Genomic DNA, 13,679 nt, shown 5'->3' on the forward strand with positions numbered 1-13,679 from the left:
GAAAAAACGACTACAGTTTGCTGAGGCACATGTAAACAGACCTAAGGAGTTCTGGAACAAGGTCTTTTATACGGATGAGCCGGAACCAATCTCTTTGAATCGGATGGAAGACAGATGGTGTAGAGGAAACCAGGATCGGTGCTTCAGATTAAGCATTTGGTAATCACAGTAAAACGGCATGGTACATAGGCGGCTTCTGGAACTGGAACCATGTTGTTCATCGATTCGGCGGTGGACAAGATGACTTAATTGATCTTCCTGAAACGTAACCTGCAGTCTCTCGTTCAGAAATTCGGTCTCCCTCGTGATTACTACTTTCAACAGAATAATGACCCGAAGCAAACTGACTTCTGGAATGCTGGAATGTGCTGGAATGCCTGCTCTATTATGTCTCAATCAACTCAAAACACCATCGAAATCACCGAACTTGAACACTATCGAGTATATATGGTAGGAAATCAAGAACCATCCATCGAAATCCAGGGAACGAAGCTGAACTTAAAACGACGATTACGGAGATCTGGTAGGTACTTCCGTCTACAGTGATCAGATATCTCGCCTCGGTGCTTGCAGGAAGCGTTGGACGCCAAAGGAGGGCCCTACCAAATACTAGGGGATTGATTTTTCTTATCTGTTAACATTTCTAAACCTCTACCTCCTCTACTTCCAATAACGCGAATTGCTTCGGAATACATAAATAATAAACGAAAGAAGGAGTGAGTATTATACAAGTGCGGACCGGAGAGTTTTTTTATGTGAGTTATTATGACAGATCTAATTTCCAATCGGAAAAACTTTGGCAGTGATCCCAGTGTATTTATTGCGGAGAATTTTTATTCTGATGAAATAAAAAGTGCGAAAATCAGGAAAAATAAGCCAAATTGAGTGTCAGAATATCAGGGAACGGAGCGAGAAATCCTGTGGAAATCAGGAGGATTGGTATCTCTGGATGAGTGGGTAACCTTCAAACCTAAGCTTTGGAAAAACAGAAAGAAAATCCGAAAAATTGACCATTACACACACACACACACGCCAATGCCAAAATATATGAGAAGAGGATTTTAAAACTAAAAATTGTAGATGATCATTTCATCTCCATCAGTTATATACCAACGATTAGAAAAATTTCAAAGTTGCACTTTGCTCCTATATTTTTTTGTCGAGTGTATTTTGTCATCTGATCATTATCTATGGGAACGCTTGGAAACATTTCATTCTATCGTCTGATATTTTTCTAGGTTTCAAAACGATTTCATACATCTGAATATTTCAATACTAGAATTGACTTCACATTGCACGTAGTGATATGATAACATTCGTCAAGCCTACATTTAGGCGTTATATGAATTTCGATCGATCTAGTATCGAAATATTTCATGTATACAATCGTATCGCATTTCGTCCGCTTTGCGACGAACTTCGTAAGACATATGACGGTTCTGTTTTCGTCTGCGGTGATCCGGTGTTTTACAGACTGTCTATGTTTTACACGACATATGCGCACTGTTATAGACTCGACAAAAATTTAGGGAATAGGACGAAGTTGAAATTTTAGGATGATTTTCGAAATGATGCAACTTCGTTAAAAATTAACGCATGAAGATGATATGTACATCATTTTGAAGCTTCAACTTTTAATTTCGAGGACATTGTTTTATCTGGGTGTGTGTAGATATATAAAAAAAATAAAAAAAAAATAAAAAAATCGATTCCTTTCTGTTCTTCTCAAACTTTTTGTAGACTAACAACATTTTTCGCTAACCAAGTCAATTCCAAATCCAATCAAAATTATCAAACAGTTCTCATTTGATTGCTAGAATGTTTCTGTGGAACCTTTGCATACACAGATATTTTTGTGTAAATGAAAAATTACCCCTTCGTAATTGAAAATGATTAATTCAATAGATAATGATCGCATCGCAAACCGAAAGACAGTTTTGAAAACTCCAATAAATTTTGTACAAACCTAATTTGCTGCTTTGGCGAAAAAATATTATTTAATTTTTTTTATTGCAAAAAACACGTTTTTATTGTGTTTTTGAAAATCTCCTGTTAATTTTCAAATATTGCAGTGAGTTTTAATATTGGCAGGTAAATTTTCAGCCTAGTGTATCCCCCAAACTCTTGTGAATGTTTCATATTGATACGTTCATTCGATTTTTCAAAACCGATCGATTAAAGTTTGGATTAAATTAGAGTAATATTTCATCGCAAACTGTACCAAAGCTACAAAATGCTATGCATACCCTCGAAATGAACGATTCGTAACCTTCCTTTTTCGGTGAATATTAGCAGTGTACTTTTGCTGGAGATTGGAGCTGTAAAGTGTTGATGGTCACGGATCGAACGATCAGAACCTGGAAATAGTGAAAGAATCAGATTCTGATTATGACAACATATGATCCCTAAAATATTAATGAACAATTCTCTGGAAGGACAAACTTAGTTGCATAAATCGATAAGTAGATTGATTTAGGCCAAACAAATTTAAAAAGTTCAGCGGAGGATGATGGTTGTTTGTGAAGCCCCGGTTACGCATGTTCGCACATCTCATTTGACATACTTTGAAAATTTTGTAAATCTTATGTAGGGGAGGGTTTTTTTTATAGTTTCCACATTTGTGACTCAATCGATGTTCGATACATTATTATTGAACTTGTTGGTAACGGAAATATTTTCTCTTCAAACATGGAAGGCCCAAACAAAAGCGATTTCCTTAAGCGCAGAGAACATTTGCGCAAAATGGCGTTCTCGTTTTGTTCAGTCATGTATAGCAACAGTGAAAAATGACCCATAACGATCGATTTAGCTTGAGTTTAAATCTGTTTTTTTTTCCATATTTCGCTACGCTGTTAGGCGCAGAATGACTTGGTGACCCTCCCTGATTGCTCATTGATCAGATTGTTTGTGCTTATAGTTTGTAGGCAATAATCAATTGATTAGTTCTAGCACTAAACTAGTAAAGAATTTAAATAGCTTTTTATTACCGTTGGTTCTCGCTGAGTACAACAAATTTTAACATTATGACGTTGTAAATTGCTTTAAATTAGAATGTTTAGACATGGAGCTCGAATAGTCCGCATTACACAATTAGTGTGAACATTATGAAGGGCATATAATCAACATTGTGGTTTATGCTCATTGCATTATAATTGGATGCGATCATAAAACTACGATATATAGTGTCTTTCAATTAACTTTCAACACAAAATTTTCCGACTCGTGCTTCCAATATTATTATCCAACGCCTTCTAATGAGCTTGTAAATATCAAACGCCAGATGAGTGAGTGCAGAAGTAAACTCTTCAGATCGCCAACGACGCATACGTTATGCATCGCTGTAAATTCTGCTCGAGCATAATTTGCAATAATCGTAAAGCATAATACAAAGCACGACGTCGAATGCACTCTCTGGCGCGATCCTCGCGCATATTTTTCCCGCTGTCGCCTTCAGTTAGCGTATGTACAGGTACAGTGATGGTTCAGGGGATGGGTTTCAAGTTAGCGGAGGTAACAACGCGAGACAAGTGGTTTACGATGTTACGCGCCATAAGACGTGCTTGAGGCACTGCAAAAAGTGTCCAAAGGTAGTTTAGTTTGTGCACTGCAATTACACGTATGTTTAATTTATTGGTCGTCCAGTTTTTTTCGGTTGTTTGCAGTCACATTTGTCTGTGTCACAATGTAACTTTTTGTTTTACGTCCAGCCGAAGATTTACCTGCTGATTCGGTTGTATAATGAAACCCCATTCATATCGGAAATGCAGCAGCTATCCTTCGGTATACCAACATTGTGGCACTTTTGAATGCACTTGAACACGAGCATCCATATATGGATTTAATCCTTGATGAACTGAACGTCCTTTTATTTAAGTTCTCGGGCGACTCATCTGGCCTTAATTTTGCTGTATTTTTTATCAGTCAAGTTTCCCACACACACACCCCGTCTCATGACGATGTTTGCAATTTCACGGCCATTTCACCTTCACCGTGTATCTTTGGCAAAATTCGCATTCAATGTTTGCCGTAATCACATCGGACCAAGATTGCCGAAGCCGGTGATCCAACCTTTTTTTTTTTTTAATATTCTCAAGTTCATAGACTTCGTTATTCATATCACCAATCAACCGCTAACAACCATCGCTGCTTATTTTTGTGGATATTAGCCGAAGATTCTCTAACGGATATAATATGTTAATCTGAATATTTTAGGCTGTGAATTTATTACGATTTCTTAAGCGGTAATGGCAATGGGTGGGTTCTGTCGTGACTGTGAGTTTCATCGATTTTAGAAAGTGGGTTAAATTAACGTTATTTTTATAGGTTTAGTTTACGGTGATTTGCACTTGAATATGTCACAATTGTTTTTAACGCCACTAAACATCTTGGTGAGGTTATTGACTAACGCTACAACTAGCTACTGGGCGGACTCGATGATGTACAGTCTCCATTTTAATTCCACTGTATATAATCGATTTTCTTGTTCATATATTTTAGTTTTTTGAATATGAAAGAAGGAGTCAATTTTTGATATAATACATCCCATTGAAGAAACGAACGGTGTAACGTGTAACGATTCGATGGTCATGTTATTGGAAGCAGATAAGTCGATCAGTCTTGGGCTATTTTCTTTGGTTCGCGGATGGACGCTGAACCTTTCAATAACCGGCCAGAGCTTCTCCTCTCGGCCGATCTGTGTGTTTAGGACCCCGATGAAGATTTTGATGCTGTGTTTCGGACAGCGATCGTATTCACGCTCTAGCCGTGCGTAGAATTCTATGGAGAACAAAAATGAGGAAAGGACAGATTTCCAAATTTTATAGCCAAAAGGTCAATTTTCGGCCAAAAATTTTTTTTCGAGATGACTCGACGTTTTATGCATTTTTAAGACATTTCACATCGAAAAAAAATTTCGATTTTTCAAATTTCCTTTACATCCCCCTTGGAAGATTTTCGAGGATCAAAAAATCAAATCTTTGAGCGCTTTGAGGCACCCCTAGATGATGTCCGATTGAGGTGAAACTTTGCACAGGTAATTTTTTTGGGCCAATAAACAAATTGTACATGGTCGGTTTTTGAAATTCGATGATGATTTTTTTTCCGTACATTCACGACCAAAAAATTGATTCATATACACCAAAGATACAATGAAGACGAGTGTGGCATAATGGGGACGACATAACCATAACGATCCCATTTTAAAGCTTTGCGACAATCGGTCAGTTGGTAACTAGCAAGTCATTGTGAGCCAAGCAGGAGAATCAAATTTTGATCATTCATTTATAGTTTCATTTTATATATTATTTTCTATAATACAAATGCCGTCGATGGGGGTGAAAATGGGTCAAAAAAGGTAGTTTTCGAACTTTTTGTTGAATAACTATCGTAAATTAAAGTAAAACATAATTCTGAATACGTAGAAATGTTCTCTCATGATGAACACTCTTAAGTGTTCAAGAAATTGTTGAATAATATAAATTTTTCACTGAACTACGATTAAATGAAAGTTGACCCAATCTCACCCCTTAGAGGGGTAGACAATGGATGAAAGTAGTGAATATTACTTTCTATTAATAATAGTGTTTGGAAATCAATCTCTATATATTAAAAATCTCGTGTCACGATGTTCGTGGCCGAACACCTTCGAAACGGCTCGGCCGATTTTAATGAAATTATGCACAAAATGTTTGTTATGCATAAGAATAGGTCGTAAACTATATGACATACCTCTAGGATACCGATTACCGTATATTTAATACTGATTAAGGTGACACTTTGCAAAAAAAAAAAACAATTTTTCTGAATAAATTGAATAATTTTTTATTGTGTACTTTTTTTTAATTTGGTTCCAGGAAAAAAACATGAGAAAATTGTCATCCTTTTAACCCCGTGTCACCTTTTTTATTTTATTTTTAATTTCACGATTTTAGTATTTTTGTAAACACAATATCCAAATAAGAAAATTAACCGCAACTCAATTTTTCAACAGAACGTTTCATTTACGTTGTTGAATGACAAATGACTTCATCGAACTTTCACCCACATATGCGGAAGTAACCTCAATTGGTCTGAAGCTAGGGGCATCGATGAGGTACTGGAAACCTCATCGAGTATGCACAATGAATTATTGTAATCCTTCAGACCACACATGCTCGGATAGTAAAATGTCAATCACGCTATTGTCATCTTTCCAGATAAATAATAATGATAAATATCAGCTGGAGAACACTTGTATTGATTCAATGATTTATAAATATGTAGTTACAAGAGACGAAACAAACAAGAGGACTCGATGGATTTTTATTATTGAACGATGATGCAACGCAGCTAGGGCAACGTCATTTTACGATGTCGTGAGCTGTGCCAAAAATTTATGGTCGGCATGTACGCGAAGGTAAGGGGCGAACGAACGACTGCGATTCCTACGACACAATCGACAGAAGCAGCATGAGGACGAATAAATTCACCTGCGAGAAGCTATCAAAAGTAATGCCAACACAGCCTTTGCTATTTCCAGGCTAAAATGCAATGCATTGTTATGGAAATCGATAGTGTAATTGCCTCGGAATTTCCAGATCCGTCTACTGACCGACTACTCACCCGTATTCTGAAATACGATCGAGTCGGAATAACTCGAACAGATCACCTTTTTCATTCTGTGATATGTTTGACTCGAGTCCAAACAAGTTGTGATATTGTGATAATACATGAAATAAACTCGATTTTAAAACGAAACATATTGATGGAAATTAGATGTACCCTTATAAATATGTTTTGTATTTATGTTTGTATGAGCAGGTGAAAATCGTGTACAAAAATTGTATCTGATAATGTTTTTATATTATGGATAATGTTTTATAAATGTAGTTAAAAAAATGTAGAAAAAAAATTGAGTTAGGGTCAGGACTATGTCAATAGCTCTACACAACTTCTATTTTTCATGAAGGCAAGGTTGCTACATTTCCATAGATCGATTAAATTTGGGTCGAACAGATTTCAGAATGCGAAAGACGATTTCGTTCGAATCGTGGAATCCGATCGGCATTCAGACCAATCGGATTCCGAAATATGGGTTAGTGTTTGATATTGTTCCCACAAACATGGTTCATGGCCCATGCGGTGATCTGAAGCTTTTATCGCCTTGCGTTGCAAATGGAAAACACGACCACAAGGGTAGGTGGACATCCAATATAAAAACGAAGAAACGGACAACTATCGGATTGGAGACGAATGAACTGCAAAGTTTAAAGCCTCTCTAAAACAAATAATTGAATTGAACTATTGGTGGTGCCATATTCGACTCAGCTGAGCAAAACATGTTTATATTAATGTTGAGTTCCGCTGTTCGGCGAAAATCAGTAAATACAAATGAAAGATAAAGGAAGCAATATGGTTGTGTATCAAATTCAGAATATCGATGTGACTATTTCTCAATTGAATGACAACGACGAAATAATGCGCCAACAAATTGACCGGTATATCAAAGAAGTTGTCTGTCATATCTTTGGTTTCATGATTCATGTTTCATGAACGGGACCCAACAGTCATGAGTTTGGCTGTCCATTTAGAAAACCTATTTTTCACTAACAAGACCGTAATTGAACAAAATTAATATTGATTTTCTTTATTTCATTTTCTACTTTAAGACAAAAATATGTCACTTTCTTTCACTTCACATTTTACTCATTGCCATTATTCATTTTTTGCTTATTTGCATATTAACACTCCACATCAAACACGTAAATTACGTAAATGTTACGTAAATGAAATACATTGAAATAAGATAGTTTGAATGATTTGTTTTTTTTTATTGTTGTCGGCGGTCATCGTCTAAAGCGCTCAATTCCTCTGTATATCATAGCTCTTATCGCCACATATTCGTTTGATCTTCATCAACGAATGGATCAAACACGTAAAACCATTCAAACATATTTACAATATATTGAGCTGTCAAAAAAGTCCTGCGGTATTTTTTTTAAATTTTCATTTGTTCATAAAATTAGTTACAATCATCTGTTTTAAGTCAAATATGCGCCGTTTTGTTCGATGACTTGTTCCCAACGAGATGCCAACTTCATAATACCCCTGTTATAGAAGCTCGCTTCCTTATTGGAGTAAAACTCGGATAGCCAATTTTCACAGGCCTCTTTTGTGGCTAACTTCTGACTACCTAGCTCGTTCGCCATGGACAAAAACAGGAGGTAGTCACTTGGTGCAAGGTCCGGACTATACGGCGGATGCAGTTCCCGGAGCTTCTGGCACGTCACCAAAAAAGTGTGTGGCCTGGCGTTGTCCTGATGGAAGACAATGCGGCCTCTGTTTATCAAAGATGGCCTCTTCTTCATGAGTGCTACCTTCAAGCGGTCCAGTTGTTGGCAGTACAGGTCCGAATTGAGCGTTTGGCCATAGGGAAGCAGCTCATAATAGATTATTCCTTGACAAGCCCACCAAACACACAGCAGAACCTTCCTGGCCGTTAATGAGGGCTTGGCCACCGTCTGAGCCGCTTCAGCGGGCTTCGACCACGACCGTTTGCGCTTCACGTTGTCGTAAGTGACCCACTTTTCATCGCCAGTCACCATCCGCTTCAGAAACGGGTCGATTTTGTTGCGATTCAGCGCGGTTCACATGCGTCGATACGGTCAAAGATGTTTTTTGCGTCAACGTGTGTGGCACTCATACATCGAGCTTCTTTGTGAATCCAAGCTTCTTCAAATTGTTAATAACGGTTTGATGACTTATCCCCAGCTCTTGGCCGATGCTACGGCTGCTACTATGCCGGTCTTTCTCGGCTAATTCAGCGATTTTGTCGCAATTTTCGACGACAGGCCTTCCGGAGTGTGGCGCATCTTCGACGACCTCTACACCAGAACGAAAACGTTGAAACCATCGTTGTGCGGTGGAAATGGAAACTGTATCGGGTCCATAAACTGCACAAATTTTATTGGTAGTTTGAGATACATTTTGCCTTTGTCATAGTGGTACTGTAAAATATGTCGGATTTTCTCTTTATTTTGCTCCATATTTGCGACACTATAACTCACGAACGACTTAACCAAACAAAACACTGTCAAGGACTGTATTATAGCGCGCAAAAATACCTTTCCAACAAGCTATAGTATGACTCGATACAATGAATACAACTAGAACTACGCGCTTACAACGACACCTCGCGGAAATACCGCAGGACTTTTTTGACAGCCTAATATTAGTTATTGTTGTTTGTTGTTTGTTGTCATAAAAATATTTAATAGAAATAATTTATTTGGCAGAACAACGTTTGCCGGGTCAGCAAGTTTCTCAATAATTTCAAGATAATTTAACAACATGGAGGTATCTTGAATGATTATTTGAGTTACGAAACTAGTGTCAATCCACATAAAAGTGCGATGGAAATGTTTATATACGCCATTCCATGTCAAACCGATATAGTGTTCCTCAGATTTTCGTGAAAAGTGGTAGTTTTGTTCTTTATCGCAAAACATTAGACCCGTATTTTTCATCATTAGGGTGATCATTTCCATTTTGGGGTTGCCCAAAAAATATTTTTTTCCTATTTTTTCCAAAATGCCTTTTTTTTTTCAAATTCATAACTTTTAAATTATTGTACTGATTCGGATGACCTACTACATATCAAATTAAATAGGTGACCGTTTCTATTTTAAGGTGTTCCGAAAGATCACTTTTTTCTCATTTTTTCCAAAAATTCCCTTTTTCAAAAAAACTCATAAAAATTTTTGATGTTCAAAATCAGTAACTCATCTGGCATGACTTTAAAGAATAATTCTATCCAATATTTACAATTTTAGTAGTTCTGTATAATGCTGGACATGAGATTTTTACTGATGTGTTATTTGATGGCTATTTACAAATCAAACTTGGATGAATTATAAAATAATAACTATTTATACTACAGTTAAGTATTATGCATTGGAAGTTGTGGAAATATGTCTCGTATCAAACGGTTCAGAGCTTTCAAAAATATTCGCAATGTTTGTCATGATATTACTAATAGTAACATTCTCCATTTTTGGCCCATTTTCTCCTCCATCGACGGTATATATATTTTTAAAGGCAGAAAGGAAAAGTCTGGTGCATGCAATTTTGAATTTGGCTCAGAGAAATTACCAATTGAACGACACACACATTTGTAAATTTATTGAATGAAAAATAATAGTGTTTATTTCAATTTATGTATTTTAATTTAATCTTGCATATACATTGACTTGATTTTTCAAAACGAATGTTAGCGCATAAACCGGGCTAACTGCGGTTGGAATGGTTCTGGCTAAGCACACTGTGGAAATTGAAAAAACACAAGTTTTTTGGAGTCCAAATTTCTCTGTATATTTCACTAAATACACGTCACTTTCACATCGATGGTGAGGAAAAAACTGGGATGATGAATCACGTTGTGCGTTGCTTTTATGTTTGTCGGAAGTTGGTGGGGTGATTATCCTGTCGGCTCCACTCGGCTCGCTCGGGTGCTGTTCGTTTGTAATGTTGGTACTCACGGCTTACAGAGACAAGGCTAGCTACTGCGGATCAGTCATTTTTTAGTGACATCATCTGAGACGTTGAAGTAAACAATGTGTTCTTATTTTTTATTTTTCGTGCTTTATAAGTTTGTGCGTTGATAATATAGTTGATTATATTTAACACCATGAATAATTTGATAAAACATTTATCGACAAAGAACATAATTCTCGGTTTTTCGGAAAGCGAAAGAATCTCTTTTTTGGCCCGATTATGTCATTTTCATAATTTATACACCCGCTCACAGCGCATTGAACCATTTTCGATTTTTCATTTCAGGAACATTTACGCGTAAGTCGGAAAACAAAATACAACTGGCGACTGTTTACACTGACGACTCGGATGACGTCATCAAAAAAAAATTTTTACTCGCTAAAGAACTAGCCTTGTCTCTGTAAGCCGTGGTTGGTACTTATTTCATCTCGCTCTCGCACGTTGCGGGGTGATACGATGGAATGAAATGGAGAGCAATTGTTTCGGGTAGTGAATGGAAAATTCCTGTTGCTGACAAAATGGAGGATTTCAATTGATTTGTCCTGACATGTCAGAACACGTAAGCGCTCGCTACACGTGGCGCGAACAACGAAGAAAATTGCATAACGTACTTCGGGGAACATAACATACATAATATACTAAACATAGTTGATAACATTCCTGTTTTTTCCTGGAACTATATATACTAGAGCTATTTCTTATTTCTTGCTGAGTGCTGACAGTATGGGACTTGTGTAACGATCCACGTGTAACGATTGGATTCACCAGGCTCAACAATTTTATTCTAAAGAGTTTCAACATATAGACTTGTTAGTTAGTGATTTACCTTGTTCGCCTAACTTGAACCAACCAATTAACCAACCAAGTAAAATGAAAAATTAGCAGGGAACATGTGAAAAAATAGTTAAAGTGGATTTTAAACCTAAATGTTGCCATTTCCATAATTACCCGTGTTTTGTCACTATTCACTAATCAATTCGTTGGAAAAAGAAATAACTGACCTTCTCATTGGGTTACAACAAAGGATACAAATATTAATAAGCAACCTTCAATTGATAACTCAGTCACTTCATTCAATGGGAATTCCCATAATCATCATTTTCTTTCTTAACTATCGGTCTGTCCAGAAGCAAAACAGCGCCCTTTGAGTCATTAGTTTGATGGAAGTCTCCAATACCTAATTGCAGCTCCATTTAAGATGACAGCATCACCCTCACGCAGATAATGTTGAAAAGTTGCAAAGAAATCGAAACCATAATTGCTTGAGCCAACAACCAACGCTCGAAGGAAAAATTAATTAAGATATCCAATGGTTAGTGATTCAATTGTGTCTCAAGGTGCATCTTTTTTCTCTCAGCAGTATTATTCCATTTTATGGCAATCGCATTGTTTGTCCAATACTATTCTAGTCGCTTCCGACGGATTTTGAACTTGAACTTGAACGCTTGTTATTCGGCACAACCAAAACGCACCACAGATCAACACTTAACCCCTTTTCACCGAAACGTTCGCAGTGGAATGCGTAGAAATCGCGACCTTTCCGATTGATAATTGGCAACCCATACCCTTATTCAACTGCAGTTCTCTGAACTAACAGTGCGGAACGAAAGTGCTGAAACTGGACATCTCATTCTCTCGAAGGGGAAAATATACCTGCGCGTTTGATCCACTCTGTGGCCAATGAGCTTGCTGGAGAAGCTGTTGCACAATAAACGGGGCCTAACCACTAAGGCCAGATGTTCTACCATTGGGTGCATTTTTCACCCACCTTTCCATGCAGTTCTGCATGTGGCACGGATGGAAATGAGCAGATCAGCAATACCTTACACGATTCTCAACCAGACAGATCATTGCCGAAGTCAACCGCAAAAGCCCGTTTCAGCCTACCGATTCTTTTATCACGCCAAAACGGCTCCTGGCTTCGGTTAGTACTGCTTGCAGTTCCATTCTGATTGAACGTGATTTCGGGAATTGTCGTGTCGTTTGTGCGTAACTCTGATCGCGTGCCGGCGGACGTTCGTGCAGAGGTGCTTAGAGTGCTTAATTGTGTTATGGATTCTAGCGATTCATCAACAAAGCGGTCGATGGGTTATTTTGGTGAATTTGTCCATGTGACTCACACGAACCTCCAATAAGGGGCGTGATCTAAGCTAGTTATGGACCTGATGCAAAGTGACGAGGAGAAAAAAAACTCGACCAGATTTTGCAATTCAAGGTCCGAAAGTGCATGTGATAGTTTCAACCAACCGCAACTGGTATGCGTATTTAAGATCATTTCTAGTGCGGACAGTCGATTAAAGTCAAGGTTAGTCGGTCGAGCATAATGGTATGCGACAGCAATAAATCCGCTGTGCGAATCTGAGTGATGATGTGGTGTGGTGAACATAAAACGAGAAGTGGAAGCTGGTGGTGTTTCAATGGTTGTTAAGCTTGACACGTAGGGCATGAAACGTTATAAAGTAACAACGTAATGTTTCGTGCTTACTCGGTTCTCAGAAAAATGTTTCAAGTTGCTATGTAAGGTACTCGGAGGCATTTTGTAGGAAATAGGAAACTATTCGTATAACATTCCTCCGAAACCTCTCACACTGTCGGACACAAAATCTCAAAAAAAGTGTGTATATGTAATACTTTTCAGTTAGAATTGATTCAGCAAGTATGTGATATACTAGTATGCCTTCTTGGTTCATGAATTGCTTCGTTCTAATCGAAACATATTTCTTAATATTCAAAATTGCCAGTCGAAGACGAGACGGATCTCTCAGCTCAAGCTTGAGCTCGGATAGACTGTACACTTCATAGTTGCTCTCCGTGATTGACCTGAACCAGTTGAATTGCATAGAGAATACACATGAGTGATGCTTGGCAGTAGCAACTCATTCTCATTGACGAGGATGAGACGGATCTCTTAGATCATTTAGTATTGTAATATTTCTTGTTTCTCTCCCTGTTTTGAAAAAAGCTGAACAGGCTCGAACAAAATTCATTTTTATGGTTAAATTGTATCAATTATTCTGCATTTTTTTGTATTTCTATCCTGGCTCATTCAACGATAATTAAATACATTTTTGGAGGACATTTGGTCGGGGTTCTGCCAAAACGAACCAGCGTCAAAAACATTATTTTGTGATGTTTCAATTTGAAATTTG

The 13,679-nt window shown here is 37.5% G+C and overlaps 1 protein-coding gene across 5 annotated transcripts in view; it reads left to right on the forward strand.

Annotated features, from left to right (window-relative positions):
• The first annotated feature begins 12,344 nt into the window (after positions 1-12,344).
• The window catches only part of LOC129768154 (phospholipase B1, membrane-associated-like), a 59,552-nt gene continuing 58,217 nt past the window's right edge, over positions 12,345-13,679 (forward strand). For 2 of the 5 annotated variants that reach the window (XM_055769609.1, XM_055769608.1), the window contains exon 1: positions 12,375-12,557. The gene's annotated coding sequence lies outside the window, so the exon portion shown is untranslated. Of the gene's footprint in view, positions 12,836-13,679 lie in introns of all 5 variants that reach the window. The other 3 variants (XM_055769610.1, XM_055769606.1, XM_055769607.1) reach the window with 3 other exon arrangements.

This window comes from Toxorhynchites rutilus, chromosome 2 (assembly GCF_029784135.1).
Source record: "Toxorhynchites rutilus septentrionalis strain SRP chromosome 2, ASM2978413v1, whole genome shotgun sequence".
In the NCBI taxonomy this organism is placed as follows: Eukaryota; Metazoa; Arthropoda; class Insecta; order Diptera; family Culicidae; genus Toxorhynchites; species Toxorhynchites rutilus.